This window comes from Falco biarmicus, chromosome 3 (assembly GCF_023638135.1).
Source record: "Falco biarmicus isolate bFalBia1 chromosome 3, bFalBia1.pri, whole genome shotgun sequence".
NCBI classification, from domain to species: domain Eukaryota; kingdom Metazoa; phylum Chordata; class Aves; order Falconiformes; family Falconidae; genus Falco; species Falco biarmicus.
In genome coordinates, this window is record NC_079290.1 from 96135289 (window position 1) to 96158628 (window position 23340).

A 23340-nucleotide genomic window follows, 5' to 3' on the forward strand; every position below is an offset into this window, starting at 1 on the left:
GTTCCTGCAAGCGTCTTATTTCTGTTTTATAGAGAGAAAAAACCCTCAGTGGGACCTGTGTTGTCACAAGACTGAAGTGAGCTGTGGGTGAGACTTCCATGTCTCCATTTTTTTCACATATTAATACCTATTGCCTCCGTTTCTGATAGTTAAATTCTAACGTGGAAATAAAGTGCCTGAGCAAATGAAACATATGTAAATGGCTAGTTATAAGTGGAACTGAGGCAGCTGCTTTTGCAGTTACAATAAGGATTTGTTTATGCAACTGGGTATGCATAGTTTAGAAAGCAAATTGGTTGCAGAAAGGAAAACCAGATTGATTTAGTTCATCAGGTTCAGCCAGCTCACAATGGAATGCTATCTGGGGAAAAATATGGTTAGTCAGCATGATGTAAATGTTTTTATCTAGTTTTTTGTTGACCTGCTGAGGTATATAGATGATACTTATTTCTGCTTTTGTCACATGTGCTTAATTTTTAAGGAAGTGTAATTCACCGTGAGTGTTATCAGTTGTTACCTCTTGGAGATGCCATTTTAACCAAGTATAATGTAAGCTTTGTAGTACTTACTTTAAATAAAAGTTAGTATTGTTTGCTTTAGATTTTATTAAATCAGTTTGAGAATGTTCACCAGTAAATCTGTATCTCTTCCATGCAGACTGAAAGTACTGCTTTTAGAGAAGGCATCACAGTAGCTAATTTCTCATGAAGAGCTTAAGGGGCTCTAAATAGAGTGTAAAAACCAGGTTGCTATGTCTTGAAGTAGTGGTGGGAGGTTTTTTTGCTGGGTGTCTTTGAGGTTTGGTGGTTGGTTTTGTTTTTGGGAAGTGGGTGGGTGTTGGGGGTTTTGTTTGTTTGTTTTTTGTAAATTAAAGTTGCTTTCAAATTAAGATTTTATTGCAAGCGGTGGAGGCACAAGAAGGGAAATCAGTCTGGAGGAAAAGATTCACAATGCCTGAATCTTCTGATTATAAACTCTAGAGAACTTGTGTAAAATACAGTGCCATATTGTGCAAAAATCTAAGCTTTCAGAGCCACTGCCAGAAGCAAGTAGCTACTTTAATTTTGTACCCTGCGTGGGCTCGGTGCCTCTGCAGAACATCTGGGTACCTTTGGGATCCGCCTCTGACCGCAGCAGGGATGCCTGGCTGCCTGCCCTGACCGCTGCAGGAACATCTGTGGAAAACTGAGCTGTGTCCAAATCAGGAACCAGGGGTACAGCAGGAGCGGAAAGTGCCAGAGCTGCTCCGAGGTAAGTCATCTCTGCTCCCAAACTGGAGCCTTCCCTCTGGGAAGGATGTCCAAATGCCATTTCTAGCATGCCTAAACAGCTCATTCGGAACTAGTTTGGGCACGTTTTCCTTCTTGACAAATCAGATGTGTTTATTTTTAAGATACATTTTCTTTTCACAGAAAGGTTTTTAAATCGGTTTCACTTTTTCTGATACAAAAGAAATAGTTTAATCTTTAAAATACTGAAACTAGCCTGGTAAGGTGAATTTTACCAGAATAAAACCCTAAATTAATGTGTTTTATTTATTATAAAATACATAACATGTCTACATAATACATGTGGATATAGATGTATAATACAGAATTTATATGTATGTCAGTGTTTAGTTGAACTGGCTATACTTGTGTAAATAGTGTGTGTGTGGGGTTTACCCTCTTTTTAAAAATAATACCTGTTATTTCTCTTTTTAAAGTATTTCTAGGAAGCTTGGGCACAGAAGTGTAGTGTAGATGGAGCTTGTTCCGCTGTAAAATAGGATACGTGTTTAAATTATTCAGAGCACGAAGACCTGATTTTTATTTCAAATATGTTCCATTTGTCCCAATTAATTATGGCCTGTATCAGCCCAACTGCGCTGACGGATTACAGAATAGCACTGATTACTGACATTCCAGGCGTGAGAGATCTTGGCAGTAGCAGAGATTTTTTAAAAATCGTTGAAAGCTGAATGAAAATATTGTTGTGGAATAGCAGCTTAAATTTTTATCAGTAGACGGCGAGCCAGAGTAATTAGTTGTCTGAGCATATAGCTTCCTACTTAATGCGTAGAGTTCCAAGACCAGACAAAGCTATTCCATTGCACAGCACCTAAATGTCAGCTGAGCAGTACCTTTGTACATTGGTTGCATTTTACTTCAGAGCTGTCTAAACTGTCCTTGGAGCTATTAAAAAATAAAAAAGCTGTCTCAGAAAAAGGAAGTTTCTAATGCCTGCACTCTTTCTTCAGTGCTGCAGCAGCTGCAGCTAATGCACGCCTTTCTGTTTCACAAGCTTGCTGGGCGTAGCTGCTGCGTGTAGTGCAATTCCTAGTGCCCTCCCTCACTAGGATTTAGATGTTATTTGTTGTCCTCTTAACTATTCAGCATGAACCATTGCTTCACTTTTTGTTCAGCCATACCTGGGAGAGGTGTGCAGCCTGGTTTCTAGCACTGGACAGCCTAGAGCTTGAGTCCCTGTGACTGTTCCCCTGCTGTGCTAGCGTGCTCACCTGCTGCTAACAGGCTAGGATTAAGTGTAAGGCGGTAGAAAGCAGTCCTCTAAAGACAGGATGGGAAGTACGAGGTGATAGACAGTGTTGTTCGGCATGCTAAAATGGTAGGGTTTAAATAATTATTTTTTAAAAGCCATAATTTAACCTTTTATCACAAAGCTAAGTAACTTGGGTGGTTAAGGATAAAGCATAACAGGGTTTGAGAAGTTAATGGCTGCTGGATAGCGACATGATAAGCCCATTGGATGTGGGTGAACATACCCTGTGCTATATAAGATGGCTGGAGTGGTACCAGCTATGGAATACCTTGAAGCAAAAGCATGGAACTTAGATGGGATGGAGGGGCAGTGCAAGGGATGGGGTGCCCAAGACTAGGATGCGCTGGGTTATGGCAAGGCTCTGTAGTGTGTGAAAGGAAGGGAACAAGGAAAGGTGCATGTCTCAGGAGTGGGGGAAAAAGGTAGTGCAGTAACAAGAAGGTAGGTGACAGGAGCTTCATCTGAAAGGCTAGTTTCCGACACGTCTGTCCTGTGTGTAGGAGAGATTTATTATTCAGAACATAAAAATGTAGGTCTCTACATCAAAGATCACGCCTCAAGTTTACCATTTTGGATGATGGCAGTGTTATATGGGGAGGGAAGGAAAGTAGTGAGATACGAAAGAAAAGAATAATGTATTTTGCTGGAAGAATTAGGGACAAATTCTAGAGAATTTTCATACTTCATGAAGCATCTTCATACTGTAGGAAGGTACATGCCCAGGGCCGGTGCCCTCATGGAGGAGGAATGCTTCCTCTCTCGGGGAGTTCTTATTCTGTGTTTTTTGAGGTCCCAACAGTTCAGAAAACTGCCTCTGTTGAGTAATGGCAAAATAATTTATTTTTTAAATGTTCAGGTTCAAATAATATTTAACTTCTTGTTATCTGTATTGTTAGTTTAGGGAATGTTGGAACAGGTGCTTTGCTAAATTAACCTTCCACAAATGCAAGAAAATATTTGTTCTTGATTATTTTTAAAACAGGCCAACAAAAAGAACCAAGTATTAAGTACCTCACTGCTATAGATTATACGCTTTGAATTTCTTCCTAATCGTGAAGGAATATATATAATCCTTACATTTAAGGATTATTATTGTAAGAAGTTTGGATGATTTGTTTCCCTGGCACAGTAACTTGTCTAATATTTAAGCAAACCACCTGCAAAACTGAAGTTCTGTCACTAGATGGTGGGCTTAGCCTGTGCATCTCTCTTTCTCCTCCCTTCTCTCCCCCTTTCCTCCCTCACTGCACTTCTAGGGAATGACTAAAGCAATAATTCTGTTTTAATGCTGCTTCTGAATATTATGTCTACAAAGGTAAAAAGTCTTAGCATTTAAAGGCTTAGGGCAAACTGAAACTATTCATCCGCATCTTTTGCCTTTCAACTTTATCTTTGCTTATGATGCCCAGTACTGAAGGCATTATTTATTATTTGTGGTTGGTAGCATGTCTAACATTGTGCTACACAACATGAATACTTTTTAAAAGTCAAAATAAAGACTAAAGAGTAGATGAGAAAATACAGAGCTGGAAAACTTAAACGTTAAATGACTTTTTTAAATGACCAGCAGAAGAAATGAGTTCTTTAAAAATAGAATAGAGTGGTAGTGTGTTGGTTTGGAAATCCAGGGCAAAAATTTCTGCCTGGTGACAGGTAGTAAGGAAACAGTAAAAATGGGAGTGGGCAACAAACTGGGACAGAAGGGAATCTCTCCTTGAGACTTGGCTTCTGTTGGACTTGCTCCAGCCGGTGCTTGCTCCGGTACACCTTCTTTTTTCCCATGCAGTGCAGCTCTAACTTGGCACCTCTTACAGACCAACAAAGTGGGCCTGTAAAACTGGGATTTTTTCAGGAATGGGATGTGATGTTTTTGTCTTCTGTATTTGCTAGTGCAAGTCCCAACTCAGACTCCCCCAGGCCAGCTTTAGGCTCACCTCGGTCAGCGTGTAGCCATGGCATTAAAACTTGCTATCGTTCCATTGTGTGTTTTGGAAAGTGAACTCCCCTTTGGCTTTCTATTTGGTCAGATTCCTCTGCTTCTAAATATGAAACGTGTTTCCAAAGCTGAGATTTCAGATGTATTAAGATGTGAACAAAATTCAAATGCTAATTCTTCAGTTTTGTGTAGATAGCGTTGGCCATTTTCCTGCACAAGAAAACATTGTGAACAGAAAGAAAAAAAAAAGAAAAGGGAAAATTTCATGCTACAGCTCTGTTGACCCTTTTCTTCTACTGTCCTCTGAACATTTTTGTTTTAACGAATTCCCTTTTGAGTCTTACATACCCAACTTTAACAAGTTGGCATCTTTGGCAGTTGTATCTATGAGAATAACTGATGTGCAAAGGTTTTCTTGCAGTTTTCTTCTCCCTAGCTCTAGGATGGGGAAATTGAAGAGACCTAATTATCCTTCAGCTTGTTACTGCATCCTATCATAGTAAAGAAACCCCTTTTTTAATGTTATCCTACTTGTCTGCCATTCTCTGGGTAGCAGTAGTGATTAGTTTGTGTAATGTTAAACAGATTGCCCATTTGGTCGAGGGGAAAAAACCCACCACCACAAAAAAAAACCAACAAACCAAACACTGAGAAACGCGGTGCAGTGGGTGGTAGGGTGCTGGTCTGTGGTTGTGGGTTTTTTTAATGTGAGTTATAGACTTGTATATCTCATTTCTCCCACCTCCAGAACTTCAAGAGTTCTGTTTCAGGTAGGAGATACTTGAAGAAGAAACACTTCAGTGCCAAGACAGGGTTGTGCATGTTAATCTTTGCAAAGGACTAACCGTGTGTTTGGCAGTCAGAGTAGTTTCTTTGCACAGAGAGATGGCCTTGGTCAACTAATACCTCGACTGGTGGGTCTAAGCAACTGCTATCAGTCAAAATTACATGAATATCTCAAAGTTAGCTGCAAGAGAAATTTACCAGTTCCCACTGGAACTAGAGCTATTTTGCAGGACTTAATGTCCCATGGGGAAGATTCCAGACAGTCCTGTAGTGAACTTCAACTCCGCTAGCTATTACAGTGGAAAAGGAAACTGCCTGAAATTCCTGATATAAGAATTCAGACCTCCAGACTTTCACTTATCTGCCTGAAGAGTCACATAACTGAAGTGATTGCCTATGCCCAGGGCTGAGCCACTCAATTTTGTATTTAAGACTTATGACTTCAAGCCTGACTCCACCTCTCAGAAGACCTCTTAAAAACAGATACTTGAACCATCCAGTTAGTCTGTCTTGGACTTGATGATTATCACTTTTCTGCTCAGTATTTTCCAGACCAGGTTATCCTTTTGGCAGATTGGTTTTCAAACATAGTGATCTGAGGACGCGGTGTTGTAGAATATATTTTCTTTATATATACATTTTCAAAGAAACCAAATGCCACCACCCACAAAACAACAAAAACAACACAAAAAAATCCACCAACCCCCCCCCCCCCCAAATCCAAAACCCAAACACCAAAATACCAAAACCCAAACCTCAACCCTGTTTTGGATCAGAAAGACTAGGTGACTGAATGCAGAAGGGGCTTTTCTTTACACAATTTGTTTTAATGTGCAATCTCAGTCTTCATTGAAACTTTTTGCCACCGTCACAATAGAAATAGCAGCACTTGCACTGCCTTCTGTACCTGATGGTTTGTATCTTGATTGAGAAGCATGCTATGGTATAGTATTAATGAACATAGCAGACAAGTTTGTTCATGCTATTTTTATTTATTTTATAATAGTATATTATCCTGCAATGAGTTGGGGTGGGGGCAGGAGGAAGGACTTCAGCCTTTGTATTTGAAGTGAATTCCTTTTTGGATCAGTAGGATAGTTGCACCTTCATGTTTACTTTTGTCAGCTTCTGAGTACAGATTTCAGTAGGTTAATAATATAAAAAATACTTCAGATCTCTTAATTTAAAAGGTGTGGGTTTGTTTTTTTGTGGGTTGTTTTTTTTTTTTCCAACCAGGCTACACATTCTTTGGAGTGCTTCTGCTAACTGAAGTCATCCAACTAATTATTTCAACAGGGTTAAATCTAAGCTATAAACATCTTTGAGATATCCTGTGGAAACTTCCAGTTGGAAAAATAAATGGTGAGTCCCTGTTGTAAACTTACAACAATGCCAAGAACAGCAATATTCTGCCTTTTACCGTAGGTCTGAATAGTGAGTTTTCTAGGAAGTTTGCAATGCAATAGTTGAATGTTCTTGCTTTTGCTAAGGGGCCTCTGAGCACAAACAATGTAGTATGTGGATCGTGTGTTTGAAAGGTACTTTAAATGAACTGTAAGGGAGAGATTTATTACCCCAATAATTAAACAGCAAGAGTAAAACAAGCATTTATTAAATGCCACAGGTTGCATGATGGGCTGTTGTTCCTGCTGTCAAAAATACTACCTTAGAAGTAGAAGAAAATTCATTAGGTTCAAACAGTTCCAATTTTGAACATGAAACTCATAGAGCTGTGGGTTTTGAAGAAATAATGCCTATGTTTAAAAACAAAGCAAACAAACGAAAGTCTAAATATAGCCTGATCTATTGCCAAACAAGTCCATACCTGAAGGTCAGACTGAAGTTCTGGAAGCACAGGTGGGATGAGTGCTGATAGCCATCTTCTGGGAGCAAACAGTGCAGCATACCCAGCACCCATCAGCACCTCAGTCAGTATGGAAACCTGGAGCTATGGCTGAACAAGGGATTGTTGCCCCTGACTTTGGATGTCCATGTGAGAGAAGGGGATGGTCTCTTTTAGCGAAGTCTCTGTGTTAGCTAAACAATGAACCCTATCCAACTATAAAAATGTCCATTTGAGACTTGGAAGAATATAGTTGCTGTTTGATAAAGTGGCTATTACACATCTTAAACCAAATGTCGACAAGGTACAGCCCGGTATCAGGCTTCTTTAGTCTTCTGCTGACCTTCCTTCAGATGTTTGACACTGGTCTCCCTTGGTTCATAAGGGTTGAACCTACTAATTTCACCCTATACCTAAATTAGGGACTTAAAGCTGAACATCTAATAGCCCCATGCCAAAAAGAGCAGAAGCAGCTGGTGCTGCACCTGTGTGAAAGCATTAGTGATGGTAACATTATCTGCCCAATTACTTCCTCTGACTAATAGATGGGTCATGACCAGGTTATATCGATTGATCTTTCCAGCTTCTCTTCTGTAATTGCCAGGAAATTTCCCTTTCCAGGCTCAGTTTCACAAACCTGTAATTTAATAGGGGCATGGCTGAATCGCTTGGCATGTATGGTTGTATGAAGACGAAGGCTGAGAGCTCGAGAATGTAAAAGCATGTGCAATTTTGGGGGATGAGGTGGTGGGTCATAACATTTATGACTAGTCCTTAGTGAAAAAGAGCCCTGCAAAAAGTGAACTTAGTGTTAGCTTTGGGTGCTCCTTTCTACTGCAGTGAATATTCTGCCAGATCTCCCCGGCACCTGCGTAGTCTCTGCTTTTGTATAAAGTGTGTCCTAAAAGCCTGACCTAAGCTTTAGGTGGGACCCCCTTTGGGGCCAGCTTGCTTCTCAATACTTCAAGCTCACCAACAGGTGCTACTCTGTTGCCTTCTGGTTCACAGGTTCTTGATGTGGGTTTTGCAGCAGCGCTCTTCTGGAAGGCTCTTACCGACCTGCACTGCTCCCTGCTCCCTTCTGGTTCCCCTGGCCTCCTCTAACTCAATCTTTACAGTGAGTATGAGATTAAGTAAAAATACGGGATGTATTTTTTTTTTTTCATTGCTGCGACCAACTGAGGTCTTTTGATATGAAGCAAAAATCCACTAGGCACGCTCTGTCTCATACATACATACTAGTTAGGGTAAAGCAAGCTGGAGTGAAGGAGCAATTCCTGGTGCGTACCAGTCCTGCATCACACACGATGCTACTCAGTTGCTCTGAACAGGTTTTTAAGGGTTTCTAAATTTCAGTAGTCTGCCAGGTCATATGCATGCTGTATGTTGGCTGGCACCTGTGCAGACTATGTGCCTTTTTTTCCATTGAGGATAATTTTCTTTCAAATACCTTTTAATTCCCGCTGGAGGCTTCTCTCTGGCTTCCCATTTTTTAATTAAGATGACACTTTTTTTAGTGGTTTGATTTATGTTCTGATATGGAATTACAGCTGCTTTTGCATGTCCCTGCATAATTTCCCCCTCCTCCCCCACTTCCAATAAAGCTTGCCTCAAAATATCCAAAATTATTTGTCTTGGGCTGCCTGGGACAGTTGATATTACAAATACGATGTTAAGCATAAGCACTGTCAAATATTTCTCTTCTCCAAATTTGCTTTTGGCTGCATCTTATCGGCTGGATTCCTTAAATGGGCTATGGAAAAGAGAACCTTTCCTTCATGCAGCTTGAGACAGAAATCAAACAGCCTAAAACGAACTTTTAAAAATAAAATCTATGCAAGATAAGAATTAAAAGAAAACCCAATATTATACTAAGGGCAAGCAAAGTTATTGTTTGCTCCCTACCCATGGGAACCTTTTTCCAGGTGCCCTAAGGACGTGCAGTAGCTGTCTGAATGCATTTATGACTCTTTTAGCTATAGAAGAGAAAGGGGATAACTGACTCATGCCAGACAAAAGGGCATCTGTACAGAGAATGTAGTTCTTGGTTTTTAGGAATCATTTGGGCATAGAGTAGCAAAATCTCTCCTCCTTGTTCCTTGGTACTCTAGGAAAGGCAATCTGCTAGGGAGCAGTAGGGAAATTCAAGATGAAGATGTGGAAGACTTCTGCAAGGGTGTCTACAGGGTATTGTTATTCATTTGCTTTACTGCCACGAGACCATTGTGTTGCAGCTAGAGTGGAGAAAGGGGAAAAGATCTGTTGGTGTGCCCTCATGTTTCATTCTGAGACCTGGGGTTGTTTTAGAAAACAGCAGTTCTAGGATAATGGCTTAAGTTGACAATATTCCTTAGCTAGATGAGCACTATCACAGCTTTAGTTAGCAAATATAGTGTTTTAAATTTACTTTTGATGAGTTACATATCCTAAAATCTCTGGTACATTTTTCCTAAGCCAAATGACACTTCAAAAGAAAAAAATAATAAGAAAAAAAAACACCCCACCACCAAAAACCCCAGACACTCATGCCATTTGAAAACTTTTCAATGACCCAGGATGTATTTTGAAATATATTGATGATTTCATCCTTTGCAGATGACTGTTCGTATTGCAAATGCCACCAGAAGAAGCTATTAGTGTATTTTGAAAGATTATGTGTATTGAACGGGCTTGGCAGTTTCTTCCTGTAAGAAGAAATTTTCTTTCTTCATTTTCCCGGGGCAGTGGTATCACAAGGGCTGAAGGGGTAGGGAAGAGAAATATGAGGAAGTTCCATTGCTATTTTCTGTGGCATCTTATTTATGTGTAGAGAGAGTATTCCCTCTCTCATTACTGAATAGCATTTGCAAGCCCTTCAGGAGAATTACAGTGATTTTAAACAGGCTCTGATTTATTTTCATAGATAGACTTTTGGGTAGATGCTTCGTGCCACTGACATTTGTAAGCAAGCGCTCCATGTTTTGCTGAAGCAGCAGTAAAAGCAAACCATACATTAACAAATGCATTTCACTCGTTCGTTGTTGCTGCACGCTTCATGGGTGCATTGATCCAGTGTCAAAAGTAGAGGTCAACTTTAGTTTTAAATCTTTACTCTTGTGATAGCGGTTCAGGCTCTGGTGAAGGATAAAACATACCATGTGCAACGGCTACATAAACAAATTGCCTATGGACAGGCAGAATCTCAAACTCTTCAAAAACCAGAGGGGCTTGCAAGGTAAGATGTGTAGGGCCTGGCTTCCTATGGATGTTTTCCATGATGTGAAATTAGGTTGAAAAATAATTAATTCTGAAGTAAGAGGGTCTGCATACACAATTAGGTGGGAATGGTTCACCTAGATTATGTGTAGACAAGTGTTGTTAAAACCAACATCTGAAACTGGTGTGCTAATGGTCAGCTTGCGGGAGACTTAATTGATGGGTCCTATACGATGCTGACAGAGATATCTAAAGACCCAGATGCCTTCCAAAAAGTGTTTGATCACACTAATGACTGGCTAAAGCAGCAATGACAAAGTCCTAAAACTTTTCACCTTTCCTCCCACTCTCCACGTTTACAATATTTAAAGAATCCAGTGAAAATGAAGTAGCAGTTGTTCACCGTTCTACCTAGCTGTGCCGGCAGTGTGGTGGCATGTTGCACACCCCTACCACCCTTCGCCTAGACGAAGCAGCACCTTCTAGTTCTCCAGAAGTGACTTTTGCCATCACCAGCAGTACACCATGATCAATATCTGGAAAGAAAAAAGCCCAATGTGTCGGTTAGGGTATGTTTTCTTATGGGCAAATGAACAACTGGTGAGAGGGAATGTCCAGTGGAAAAGGTTGCTGAGTGATGTGGGATGGTGAAAGGAAGCAAACGAGCAGTTGGTGATTTAGAGAGAGAGGGAGAAAGATGTTACAGGTCAGTTACAGCAGTGAGAAATGAGGTATTTCAAGCTAATTAGCTGGAAAATATTTGGCATGTTTTAATTTCCTGAACAATTAGAATGAATAGAAATGTCTTTTGCTTTCTTTGGAAAACATTTTTTAAAGCACATCGTGCTAGGAAATGAATTAAGGATCTGCAATAACAGAAATGGGAAGTTTAATAATCAGCTAATTAAACCTAGACAATAGATCCGGCTCTCATATATAATAAGATCACTCTCATATATAAGATCACTGTCTGTCTTCTGGGTGGCACTGAATAAAATCAGACCTTTTGCAAAACGTATTTTGAATGAAGGCTAATTCGCTTCCATACAGTTGATGCTTATTTTCTTAGAAAAAAAAAATAAAATAAAACAAAGCACCAGGACATTGATCTTGTAAGCTGAAAAGGGAAGCGTGAAATTTCAACAGTGGGATTTTTACAGAGTGCCAATGATCCTTGGGGGAGCAGGTCTCCAGCTGGTACAAATAATCAGAGCTTCATTATTCAGCTTCATTTTGTAGGTGGCTTTACAGAAGCTGTAGGTTGCCCCTGGGCAACCTAGATGCCTAGTTAAATTTTTTCCACAAATTGTATAAATGGAGAAAATCTTTAGCTGTGTGTTGAGGCTATGTGGGAGGGAGGCATCACTTCCATTCAGGACTGAATGGCTCACTCCCCTTTTTATTCTCAAACCCCACGGCATCCTCATGGCAACCTCATTATTATTTGCCTGGAAGTTAATCACAAGTGTAAGTGCATATTTTTAACTTTCTTGAATGTGAGCGGCTTTCTGTACTTGCAGGACTGTCAGCTCCATCACTGCAAAGCGAATGGAAGGAAGGGTGATGTGTGTGATTTTCTGTGCCGTGTCAGGGCTACTGGCCCTGTGTGGAGGCCCCTGTACCAGGCGGCTTCACTCTTCTTAAATTAAACATTTTAGGTGAAGCCTGGCCAAAGTGAGTTCCTGGGGTAGTTTTTTTTGTTTTTCACCTTTGAACAATAACAAAACTGGCACGCTACCAGGAAGGGCAGTGGCTGGGGTGGGTAGGAAGGAAAGAATCATATAGGAAATAATTGTGTAGGATGTTTCTTTAGCATGAGGAAGCAGAAACCAAGAGTCGACTCTATAATAGATTTGTGATTAATGCATACGTTCAGCTATAAGTGGTATCTGCACAGAAAATTGATCTATTTCTGTTTGCAGGCTTTGTTTCACCATTCCAATGTGCTGTCCTTGTTTTTCCCGTGAGCAACTCTGAATGCTGGGGAAAACTGAGGTTGCAAATCTGAACGTGGGATTCAGACTCATCTCTGGGGCCTGCGAGAAATCTGAGCGGAAGAATCACCTGGAGATTTGAACTTCAGTGGAAAACCACCGGGCTGCCTGGGAGCTGTGGAGGGGGTGCGGGATGGAGGGAAGGAGACCCGTGATTCCTGCCTGGCTCAGGTACTTGGAGGGCTGCATTCGCTCTGGTCATGGGAACAGCAGAACATCCCGACTTCCCAAACCACGAAGCGCTTTCAACTGCCCGTTGGCCGGACAGCTTCTGCTGTCTCTCCAGAGCGGGCACACTGCTGTGGACAGACGTTGTTTGGGGAGGGGGGGGAAGGAACAGCCTATGGAAGCGGGTGAGTGACATTGCAACTTTATTTCTCTGGCTCCGTGTTCCTTCGGAAGCACAGCTGTGGGGCAGAGGAGAAGGGGAAAGCTTTGTCAGTATGTGGGTTACCAGTGAAGCAAAGGGCTGATCGCCTTAAATGCACTGCTGAAAACAGAAAGCAGAATTAATCGCAACCTTTGGCTTTTTCTTCAGGAAACAGTTATGCAGGCAAATTGCACTTGTTAAATAGCTTTTTAGCACTTTCTCTGATCAGGCTGACACTTTTGGTATTCTTAATTAGAGGCTGCTAGAGCGCTTGCGGATAATTTTCGGTCCTTGCAAGATGAGAATGCCTGGTAACTTGCTAATCTTTATTTAATTTTTTAAATATGGTAGTCTAAACAGTGCCTTCTGAGGTCTGTGAGAGGTTGTCATGTAAATGGTGTTAGAAATAAAGCACTACATAAACAGCAGTACTGACAGCCAGGCAAAAAGATGCCTTAAGAAACAGTGCCAGAGAGAGAGCTTACTGTGCAGGACACCCACTGCATTTGAACCTTGATGGTTTTCTGGTCAGCGTTACACACTTGCGCAGCAGATCCTTTCCTAGGGGCTCTCTTGGTAGCTGTTTTCTGTTGTGGATGTGTGTTTTGTACTCACCCATGTAGGCATTCTGGATGCCTTTGCAGACTAAGGAGGCAGTGCCTCCCTTAGCCTGACTTCACAGCTCTACTAATTCTTGGGTTCTCTGTGAAAGACATAGCCTTGACACAGCTGCTGTCTTGGCTGTCTTCCCAGCACTTTTTTTGGTTGTTGGGTGGTTTTTTTTTTTGTTTGTTTTGGTTTTTTTTTTTAAATACAGCTTTCTTACCTGGCATAGAATAATCTGGGTGCTTTTTTTCCAAACTATTTTTCTGCTCTTATGCTCTGCATTTTTTTGGCTGTTTGTTTGTACACTTCAGCTAATCATCTCCATCACAAAGGCCTTTATCCTGCTGTTGAAGTGGTGTGTTGTGAGGTGCACTGTAATACTGTGCTCGGGAGAACTGATCTTTGATGATATCAAAGAATTTTTACAAAGCAACACCAGAAAGATCTGTGTAGTTTGTACTGCTATTGGCAGGAATATCTGGAACAAAGAAGCAAATGAGCTTTCGGGTGCTTCGGATCTGAAAGGGAAGCAGCAAACCTCAAGGTTGAAAGCAGAGTGAGGTAGTAAACTTGATCTGATTCACAAAAGTGCAATGTATTTGCTTTCTGAATTCTGAGGCACTCTTGATCTTTCCTTCCTCGGTTCTTAGGACACCATGAGTCATGCTTCTCCTGTGAAATCTGCTGCATCACATACTTCATACATGCATGGCAGGATTTTGTCTGTCACCTTCACAAGGGTGTTTTGTTTGGTCTCCCATTCCATCCAAGCCTGTCTCCCGCAGCCTGGGACTTGGCCAGTCAGTCAACATCAATAATTAATGGTGAACAAGAAATACTCGTTGCAGTTAATTCATGATCTGCTTGTTTGCACAGACTAGTCACTGCGCAATGGCAAATAGAAGCAGCAAGTATCTTGGACTGTTGATGCTCAATTTATGAACAGCAATGAACTGACTCCTTATCTATGAAAGATGCTTAAATGAACAGGGTATGAAAGCTAATTTAAAGACATGGGTTTAATCTTCCTAGCTGGTGGCTAACACTACATTCAGGCAGGTAGTTATTTGTAATATACTATGGAAATATCCGTTTACCACTTGTGTTGTGGCATTTACTTAATTTTCAGTGTTGTGGGTGCATATACGTATTTTTTAACCTGTTAAAGATTAGCGAATCTTAGAACTGCTTTCTGCTGTTACTTGCTTGGGGGTTTTGAGAGGGACTAACCCTAAACTGTTCTGTTTTGTTTTCAGAAAATAGCCAGAAGTGACAAAACTTGCCAAATCTTTCCTTTTCCTTGAAAGCCCAAATGTCTAAGGGAATGCTGCTTTGCAGGGGCTTTTACAACCTTTGTTTTTAACTGCTCTGGAATGTGACACATTGTTATCGCAGTTGCCTAAGAAGGCTTTGGTTGCAGGTTTATCATATACTCCAGGCTCATAAACTATTTCCCTGGGGACCACACTGCATTCTTGATTTGCATGGCGTCTCGTGGCCAGCCAGCACCATTCAATTCCTGTCCTCTTGGCATCCTGTCTTAGAAAATGACCTTCTGTTCTCCGCCAGTATCTCCAAGTTGCTATTGAAAAAGTGCCTGCTGTTCAGGAAGACCCACAGGGGTGTCTGGCAAGAGAAAACAGCACTGGAGTCTAGGAAGTTTCAGTGATGCATATACATACACACAGAGAGGCAGTCATCGCAGGAAAAGCAGGGTTGTTTATATTCCTGTCTTTGAAACGATAAAGAATACAGAAAAATTCCAAGTATGTACAGTATGAAACAGGTGCAGAGGAGCTCAGCGACACACAAAGGGCAACCCATAAAACCCCTGGCTTCCAAAACACGGGCTGAATTTGCACTTTGCAAAGTGCAAATTCATAATTTATTTCCAACATACAGTTGGGCAGATGCCAGGGGTTTTTTTGTGTGCCTTTTTATTTTAGGCTTTTTAAAAAATGAGTTTTGAGGGGAAGAAAATAAACAATCCCTTTTTAGGAATTCATTGCCAAACCATCTTGCAGTTCTTGAATGGTAACACTGTAGACATTAAGACATTTGTAGGCTTGGCAGGATCCCTGTAGAACAGCATTTTTAATCCAGTATGCACTTAATTATCTTAATTAAGGACACAAGTCAAGCCATTATATTTTTGGGAACAGGTGCCCACTATCTCCCCTACACAGAGGAATGACCCTCTAAAAAACACATTTTGCTGATAGCAAAAACTCTTTAATTTCCCTAACCATCTCTAGAAAAAACGTCAGTTGTAATTTTTTTATTCATGAGAATTTTCATGACACAGAAAAATATCTTTCATCTTACATTCATTACACTGCCATTCCAATCTTTAACTATGCCTTCCCAACTGAGAAAATGGAACAAGAAATTCCTAATTTATTTTGTAGCAGTTCCTTGCAAATCTTACAGTTTCCAGTTTAGCAAGATGGGTAAACATATATTCAGCTGCACACATGTTGTTTTCAATGAGTTAAAGTTGGGGTACATACTTAAATTCCTTGCTGATATGCATCTATCTTGTGCAATCTACTAAGTTTGATATTTTCAAAAAACAGTCTAGCTGCGTTTTAGAAGAGCATTGCTTGTGTGCAAACACAGTCTGCAGGGAGCATATGCATGTGTATGGTGATTTGTAGGATACTTACATATATGAGTGTACATGTGAAGTCTCTGCAGTGTATAGACCTATGGTGACTTCAGGAAAAAAAATATAATCATGCTTTTAGTGGGTATAGGCTGGCCAATATAAAGCATAAGATCCAAATTATAGAGTTGTCAAGGGTCTCTTAGGGAAAAGAGAAGAAAGGAGCGATTTATTGTACCTACTGCACTTCTACTTGGGCTGCATATCTGGGATTAGAGATGCTGCTAAGCAGTTAAGGATGGTAAAAAAGCATGGTTGGGTGGGTCTCTGACCAAAGCCCTTTCCCTCACCTGGAGGGCAAGGAGTATCCTGAGGCACAGACAAAAGGTGCCCCTGGCAGGGCTGTGGTCCCTCTGCAGGGTGCGGAAGGTGTGCTGATGCTGGTGCTGATGCTGGTGCAGTGGTGCTGATGCTGGAGCTGCCACCCCAAGCTCCGCTGCAGATGTGCATCTCCACCCCAGGTGTGGTTCAGCCTCACCGAGCAGTGTTGCACTGCGGCTAGCAGCTATATTGCTTTAAAGAAAAAAGCTATAAAGCAATTTACTTATTTTTTTAAGTGTTTTCTAGAATGTCTAAATACCAAGCTAAGGAACAGTGCCCTAGGAAACCTTGGCTCTCTACCCAAGCATTTTTCACTTGTTGTTTTGGTTTCAAAAATAGCTCTTGTCGTTAAGGCTAATCTCAAGACAATAACAAAGTAATGATGATTATGATAATAAAAAAATCTCCACCTCCCTCAGAGACTGGGTAGAAGTTCATACTCTGATCTTTCTTTCAAATTACCCTTTCCCTATCATAGCTTTTAAGGCAATTTGGATGCTATTAATGACTAAAAAAAAAAGTTATATCACTGCGGAGTACCAGGCAGGATTTTTTTCCCTTATCATTTCAACACCAGAAAAATCCCAAACTGTAAATTTTGTTCTCTTCAGATATTTATCTTCAGCACTGACAATGTTGATAGCGAGAGCCAGAGGCTTATGTCTGCAGGTTAAGTGCTTTTCCAGTGCTTTCAGTCTCAGCAAGTTTCAGGGCTGAGCGCTGCCTTGATGGTGGTGGGCAGGTTTTGGGGTGCAAAAAAACCTTTAAAACTACAAAACCTTTCCCTGATTTCAGCTCCATGTCAAGCTGAGGCCAGGGAAGCCTCCTCACCTTGCTCAAAACTCCATTCTTGATATTATTCCCAGGTCTTTGCCTCGGATACTAAAAGCCAGTGTTGTAGTATGCCCACGGTTTCATCTGGTTATATGATCCCGTGCTGATTTTGATGTTAATCCTTCAATTTGGTTTAACCACGTAGATTTACATTGATTATACCAATAAGCTCTTCAGTTAGGAAGGCTGAATCTAACTGCAGTCAACTATCAGCACGTTAGTGCTTAGTAATGTTTGTTCTGACAAGTCCTCAGAACTTGCTGTTGAAACAAAACAGTTGTGCTTTCTTATTATTAAAAATAAAACAATAAAAATGTCAGTAATTCCTTTTCCCTCTCAGGAAATGTTTAATGGATGTGGTTTGAAGTTTGTTGGTTTTTTTAATCTCTCATGACATTTTTATGTGCCTGTTGAATTGAAAGCTGTAAACAAAAAACTTACATATAATGCTTCTGAAAACCTTTGGTAACAATTTTGTATTAAAAAAATGAAATTCTTTATGATTAGAAAACTAAGCAAAAATAGAAATATTTTTGCCAAAAGCTTTTTTTTGCAGCTAAAAATGTTCCAGTAGACAACATATAAATATTTATAACGCTGCTTGAAAAATTCTTTTTGATTTAAGTAGTGTTAACAATAGGAGTTCAGTCAACCCTGATTACTACGGGCATTGTTTTTTGGAGGGCGGGCATATTCAGTGAAAAGAATATCTGAAACATGCTGCAATTTCTTCCCAAAAGAGCCTTTTGCTTATCTGTTGTTTTTGTTGTGTTTTTTTTTTTTTTAATCATTATAAAATATTGCTAAATTAAACTGTTAATCTGAACTTTAAGGAGACTTGAAATCAGGGAGGTTCCTTGCTAACTGGGCTAGGAAACATAGTTGAAATTGATCACCTGGATTACACTGGGAGGCTGCTGATGGTAATTAAAAAATAAGAAAAGACAAGAAATTTCCCGACTGGACTAATACTGGCTGTGTGTACAATGTCTTTTCATTCCTGACTAGTTAGGTGGTGTTTCTTTGCTGGAGCAATTATGCATTCATCTCCCCAGGGGCCCATGTCCTCATGTAAATGTTAACACACATTCCTCTCTAAAAGTTTTTGGGCATGTCCAGCTGAGGTCATGGTAATTAGAGATAGAAAAGACCCTTTGGATTACTGTGTCTTTCCCCCCGCCAATGCAATTCTGTTTTTTTTAAGAGGTGTATTTACAATTGTTTTAACAAAACTTTGGAAAAGTGACTCAAGATATGAGGCAAGTGCTCTTCGCTAGGGGAGACCATTCCACATCCAATACAGCATAAGAATAGTCTTTTTTTTTTTTCTTTTCCTGATGTTTTCTTATATTTTCCTTTGCTGCAATTATTTTTTCATCTGATAGGCACTTGAGACTCCCCAGTAACAATTCAGTTTGGAGCTTGTCTGTCATTAGCAACTTCCTACTTCATCACATTGTGCATTAGCTCACTCCCTGGGCAGACATTCGGTTCCGAGCTCAGCGCATGATGCGGAGTTTCTTAGCTTTTTATTACTCTGTTGTTGAGCCACTTTCTTTCCTGGGAACTCTTAAGCTCTCCTGGGCTTAAAGTCAAGTTTGCTATATGTGAACAACAGCATGGCAAACCAAGTGAGATCTGCAAATAAAGATTTTGGTTTGAGGGAGGTTTGGGTTAGTGGAGAATTTTTTTTTTTCTGAGCTGTTCTGCTACTTCTCGTTTGTAATACTGTCTCAGTCAAACCATAATTACTGGTCAATGTTACCTCTCCCCAACACGTCTTTTGACTAGATTTAAAAGACGAATTATGAGCTCACTTAGTCTGGGTTTACATCATTGTAATTCCATATGGTAAAACCATAACTCTGTTGAAAGCAATAGCAGGCTTTACCTGTTTTCCCTGGAGTTAACTGGTACAAATCATATATCAGCATTTCCATTGTCACCACATGTCCTCTCTTGTATGTGCTAATGTATCTATTTACCAAGAGAGGGTTTTCTTTCCCTGCATCCTCCTCTGAGTACCGGATGATAGGAAAGCTTCATGTTCTGTCATCGTTAAATAAATACCCTTGTATTTTAAACAGGGAAAAAACCCAAAACATTAAGATGTATTTGTTTTCAAAAGCTGGATGAGAAGGAGGCTGCTTTCTAGTTGCATGTGGTGTTTAAGATATAAACAAAAAGGAGTGGGAGATTTGTTTTTTAAAACCCCCATGTTCATGGCTGCCTCTGCTTTAGCAGGAGTGATCTCCTTAGGTTCCCCCCAACCCGAGTTAACCCATCACCCTGTGAACCTGTTTGAGGTGACAGTGGATAATCTAGATACATTGCTTGGGGAAATGGCAGTAATAAATGATTCAGAAGAAATGAATTGTCTGCTTCTGCCTTGCATAGCTGTCTTTTTACGAAGAGCCACAGGAATTTAGAATTTGGGGGGGTTATAATTCTCAGAATTTATCTCCCTTTTCTTTGCTCTTTTCTGATATCAGACACTATAAGAGACCGCAGTTTTGTCACTGGTAAGTTAAATTGCCTGCCAGGCTCTGCTTTAAAGTCAAACTGTTGCTTTTACAGAGAAGATAAAAGCAAAAAAAAAAAAAAGAAAATCACACAAAACCACAGCAACTTTCAAATAGCATACAGCCAGCAGGGTGCCATATAGGCATCCGTGCTTACAGTCACCTTTTGAAACAGCAGCAATTACACTGCATGAGGCACTATTGCTACTCATGTGCCAGTTTAAAAAGATGACTATTAGTTATATTTCCTCCCTGTGAGACACTGTGAAGTTGTTCAGCATTTTGAGCAAGCAAGCATGTTTTCTAAATCACATGCTCCCCAAAAAACACCACCACACAAGCAAACAATTCGGCATCTTTAAGGGGCATGGGATATAGACGGTGTAAGTAAAGGCTCACTTATTGTTGCAGGTGAGGGCTGCTGTCCATATTGCCACCACAACCTCACACTGGAAGAGCATATGTACAACACACAGAAGACCATAAGGGAAGAAAGCAAAAGCAAGTTGTGGAGTAAAAAGTAAGTCGATGTCACCAGCTTCACTGTTAAAATATTTGTGTATCCATTACGCAAAATTCTGATTCCTGCTCCTACACCACTGTGGGGTTTTTTTTAAGCAGTTCTTAACATTTCTAATAAGAAATGCTCTTTTAGGCTCATTGAACTCTTGCACACAAAGGAAAGAATTGAGAAGCTGACTCGAAGGCAGTGGAATAACGTTGTACTTTCCAGGTGCCTCTTTGTCCTCCTGTTGGTCTCACCGTGCACTTGCAGAAATCGTGGATGCAGATGCAGCTTCAAAAATAAAAGCTTGGTTTGTCAGAACTTCCCAAGGTCTCTCCGTTATGCTCCTTTCTTACTCTGTGGTTGGTGTGAAAGAGGTGGAGAAATGGAAAACAAACAGAACCTAGCATTGTTGCCAGGAGGGGCAGAAAGTGGACACAGTCTTTTTTCACCTGTATGTCAGCTGTAGGGTACCCTGGTGCTCACTAGCTGGCACAGGGATAGCATCCTGCCTCCCGTGCCGCCCTCCTCCGTGCTGCATAGCCTCGCGGCAGCCGAATGCCTCATGTAAGGAGACTGTACCAGAGCCTGGAGTCATTCAATCAATAAATAGTGCTCGTGCAATAACATGCTCGTGTCACTGTTCATCGAGAAGCAAAAGGAGCCTGAAACGGGAGTATCTGCTGTTCTGGCCTTTCTCAGGAGCCTGTGTTGTGTGAGCCTCATGTTAAGTAATTTCTTGTGTCTGTCAGATTTAATTATAAGCATTTTCAGACCACAGGAATGAAATAGCTAGTGAAAAGTCTCCAGTACGAAACTACGCCACTCATTTTTCATTGTGCTACAAATTTGCTCTAGTGACAGATGAATTGTATTAGAAATCATGCTCAATGAGTAGCACTGAGTTCTTTCCATTAGTGGCACCACTTTTAAGAAAATGGAAACTGTTCTGTGCTCTAAAAGAAACACAAAAGGTTGCTGAGGTCAGGCAAACTAGGTGTTTCACACAGAGTTAAATGAAATATGGCTGGTACTTACCACTGTGTGCTGGTTTCAGCTGGGACGGAGCTAAGTTTCTTCTTAGTAGCTGGTACGGTGCTGTGTTTTGGATTTGGTGTGAGAACAGTGTTGATAGCACACCGATAGGTTTGGTCCTTGTTGGGTGATGTTTGTACTAAGTCAAAGACGTTTCAGTTCCTCGAGCCCTGCCAGCGAGAGGGCAAGAAATTGGGAGGGGACACAGCCAGGACAGGTGACCCGAACTAGCCAAAGGGATATTCCATACCATATGGTGTCATAAACTGGGGGAAGAAGGCAGGTGGGGATGTTTGTCTTCCCAAGTCACTATTATGGGCGATGGAGCCTGGCTTCCCTGGGGATGGCTGAACACCCACCTGCCCATGGGCACTGGTGGATGAATTCCTTGTTTTGCTTTGCTGGTGTGCATGGCTTTTGCTTTGCCTGTTGAACTGTCTTTATCTCAGCCCATGAGTTTTCTCACTTTTACTTTTCCGATTCTCTTTCCCATCCCACTGTGAGCAAGCAGCTGCGTGGGGCTGAGTCACCAGCCAGCGTTACAGCACAGCACCCTGTAACTTGGTTCTGAACCTCTTTGTGTCTCTATCAGCTACCCAGTTTAGATACCTACAGCCATTATTAGTATGAAGGTCAGGGATGGCATTGAAAAAGTAGGTATAAAAAAAGAGAAGTATTTAAATCTGGTTTTATTAAGAATAAATAATATTTTTTTCTTTTTCTTTCTGAACTGTTAATTTCCAGGTACAAGTCATCGTATGGTTTGATACCTACTGTTCTGAAATTATATTGCTGCTTATTTGCATTTGAAGAGGAAAAATCTTCATCGTTATGGGTGAGTAGTCACAGGAAAACTTGCTATTGAATCAAAGCTGATCAATACTGTGCTTAAAAATACATTAGCTGGGAAAGCAGAACAGATGCTTGAGAAGAGGGATACTACCTGCCATTCTGTTTCTGAAGAAAGTTAGTTCTTGCACAATTTTTTTGAGGAATCCTGACCAGATTGTCCTGCTTGTTTTTTGAGAAAGAACAAAAATAGTCCGTTTGCTCTATCAGATCTGACCTCTGATCTCTTATCATAGAATTGCCTACATCTTTTTCCTTAATTTTTTTGGGGGGGATTCCAAGAATACTTGTCTCCGGGGCCTTGGCTTCATTTGTTCTGAGATCTAGAGAAGTCTGGTTTTGCCACCGTATTTGAAACCTCTTTAATTCTTGGGAAAAGGGTGAAGTTTACTGTTTAATTAAACTGAATGTGATTTTTCTGTGGTTGCATTTATGAAAAAGAAGATAACTATCCTGTGACAGACACGAAGTTTTCTGCTAAGAATAGACCTGTGTGGCCCATGAATACGCCTTGTGTTAAACAGGTTTTGATGGAAGGCTCACTGCTGGATTTCAAGATAGCTGGCATCCTTTTCTCCCAAGCTAAAGAGCTGAAGAAGAGCTACTTAAGGCTCCTCTATATGGAGAAGCTGTGGAGAGATAAACTCATGGGGGAAGTTAAAGAAGAGAAGCTGGTCTCTGGGAAGAGGCTATTGCTCCAGGAAGGCACCTTTGGGTCACCTGGTTTGGTTCCATTCCAGAGATGCTCAAGGGCCTTAACAACTGCCCTGTGTCCCCCGAGTACCAAACCACACGTGTACTCTTAGCCTGCCATGAAGCTAAGGTCAAATGTGGGCTTGCACATCCTTGACTGTGCAAGCAGGAGAGCAGGTTGTGTGCTGTGTGCCAGGCTGTTGTAAATAGCTGTGTTGCAAGCCCCTGCTTTTTTTTTTTTTTTTTTTTTTCTGTGAATCATGGTGGCAGCTTGGTTTAGGCTCCACAGTTCTAGTGTCATTTAATTATGAGAAAAACTGATTTTTCATAAATAGAGCATAAAAGACAGAGAAAGAGATTCTGATCTTCATTTTGCTTCTGAGAAAAGCATAGGACTTAATGGGTTATTGGGGCAGAATACAAACAAAAAGAACCTTGGCTGAAGTACTCTTAATGTCGTGGGTTAAAGACCGTGAAAAGCAGAGTGGAGTGGCAAACTACACTTATGAGTAAGCTGAACCTCTAAAAGGCATAAATAAATGGAACCAGGCAAGGCTTAAATAGGTAAGACTACCCATCTAAGTTTCCAGGTATTGAATTCAATCAATTAATAAGCCATTTTAAACTAACCTATTGAAAAGCTTG

General features: G+C 40.7%; 1 long non-coding RNA gene across 1 annotated transcript; it reads left to right on the forward strand.

Annotated features, from left to right (window-relative positions):
• The first annotated feature begins 873 nt into the window (after positions 1-873).
• Positions 874-22885, forward strand: LOC130146282 (uncharacterized). The gene is made up of 6 exons (XR_008820851.1): positions 874-1251; positions 6500-6625; positions 8115-8223; positions 12224-12466; positions 20025-20133; positions 21898-22885. It is a non-coding gene; the product is annotated as an uncharacterized LOC130146282 (long non-coding RNA).
• The last annotated feature ends 455 nt before the right edge of the window (positions 22886-23340 follow it).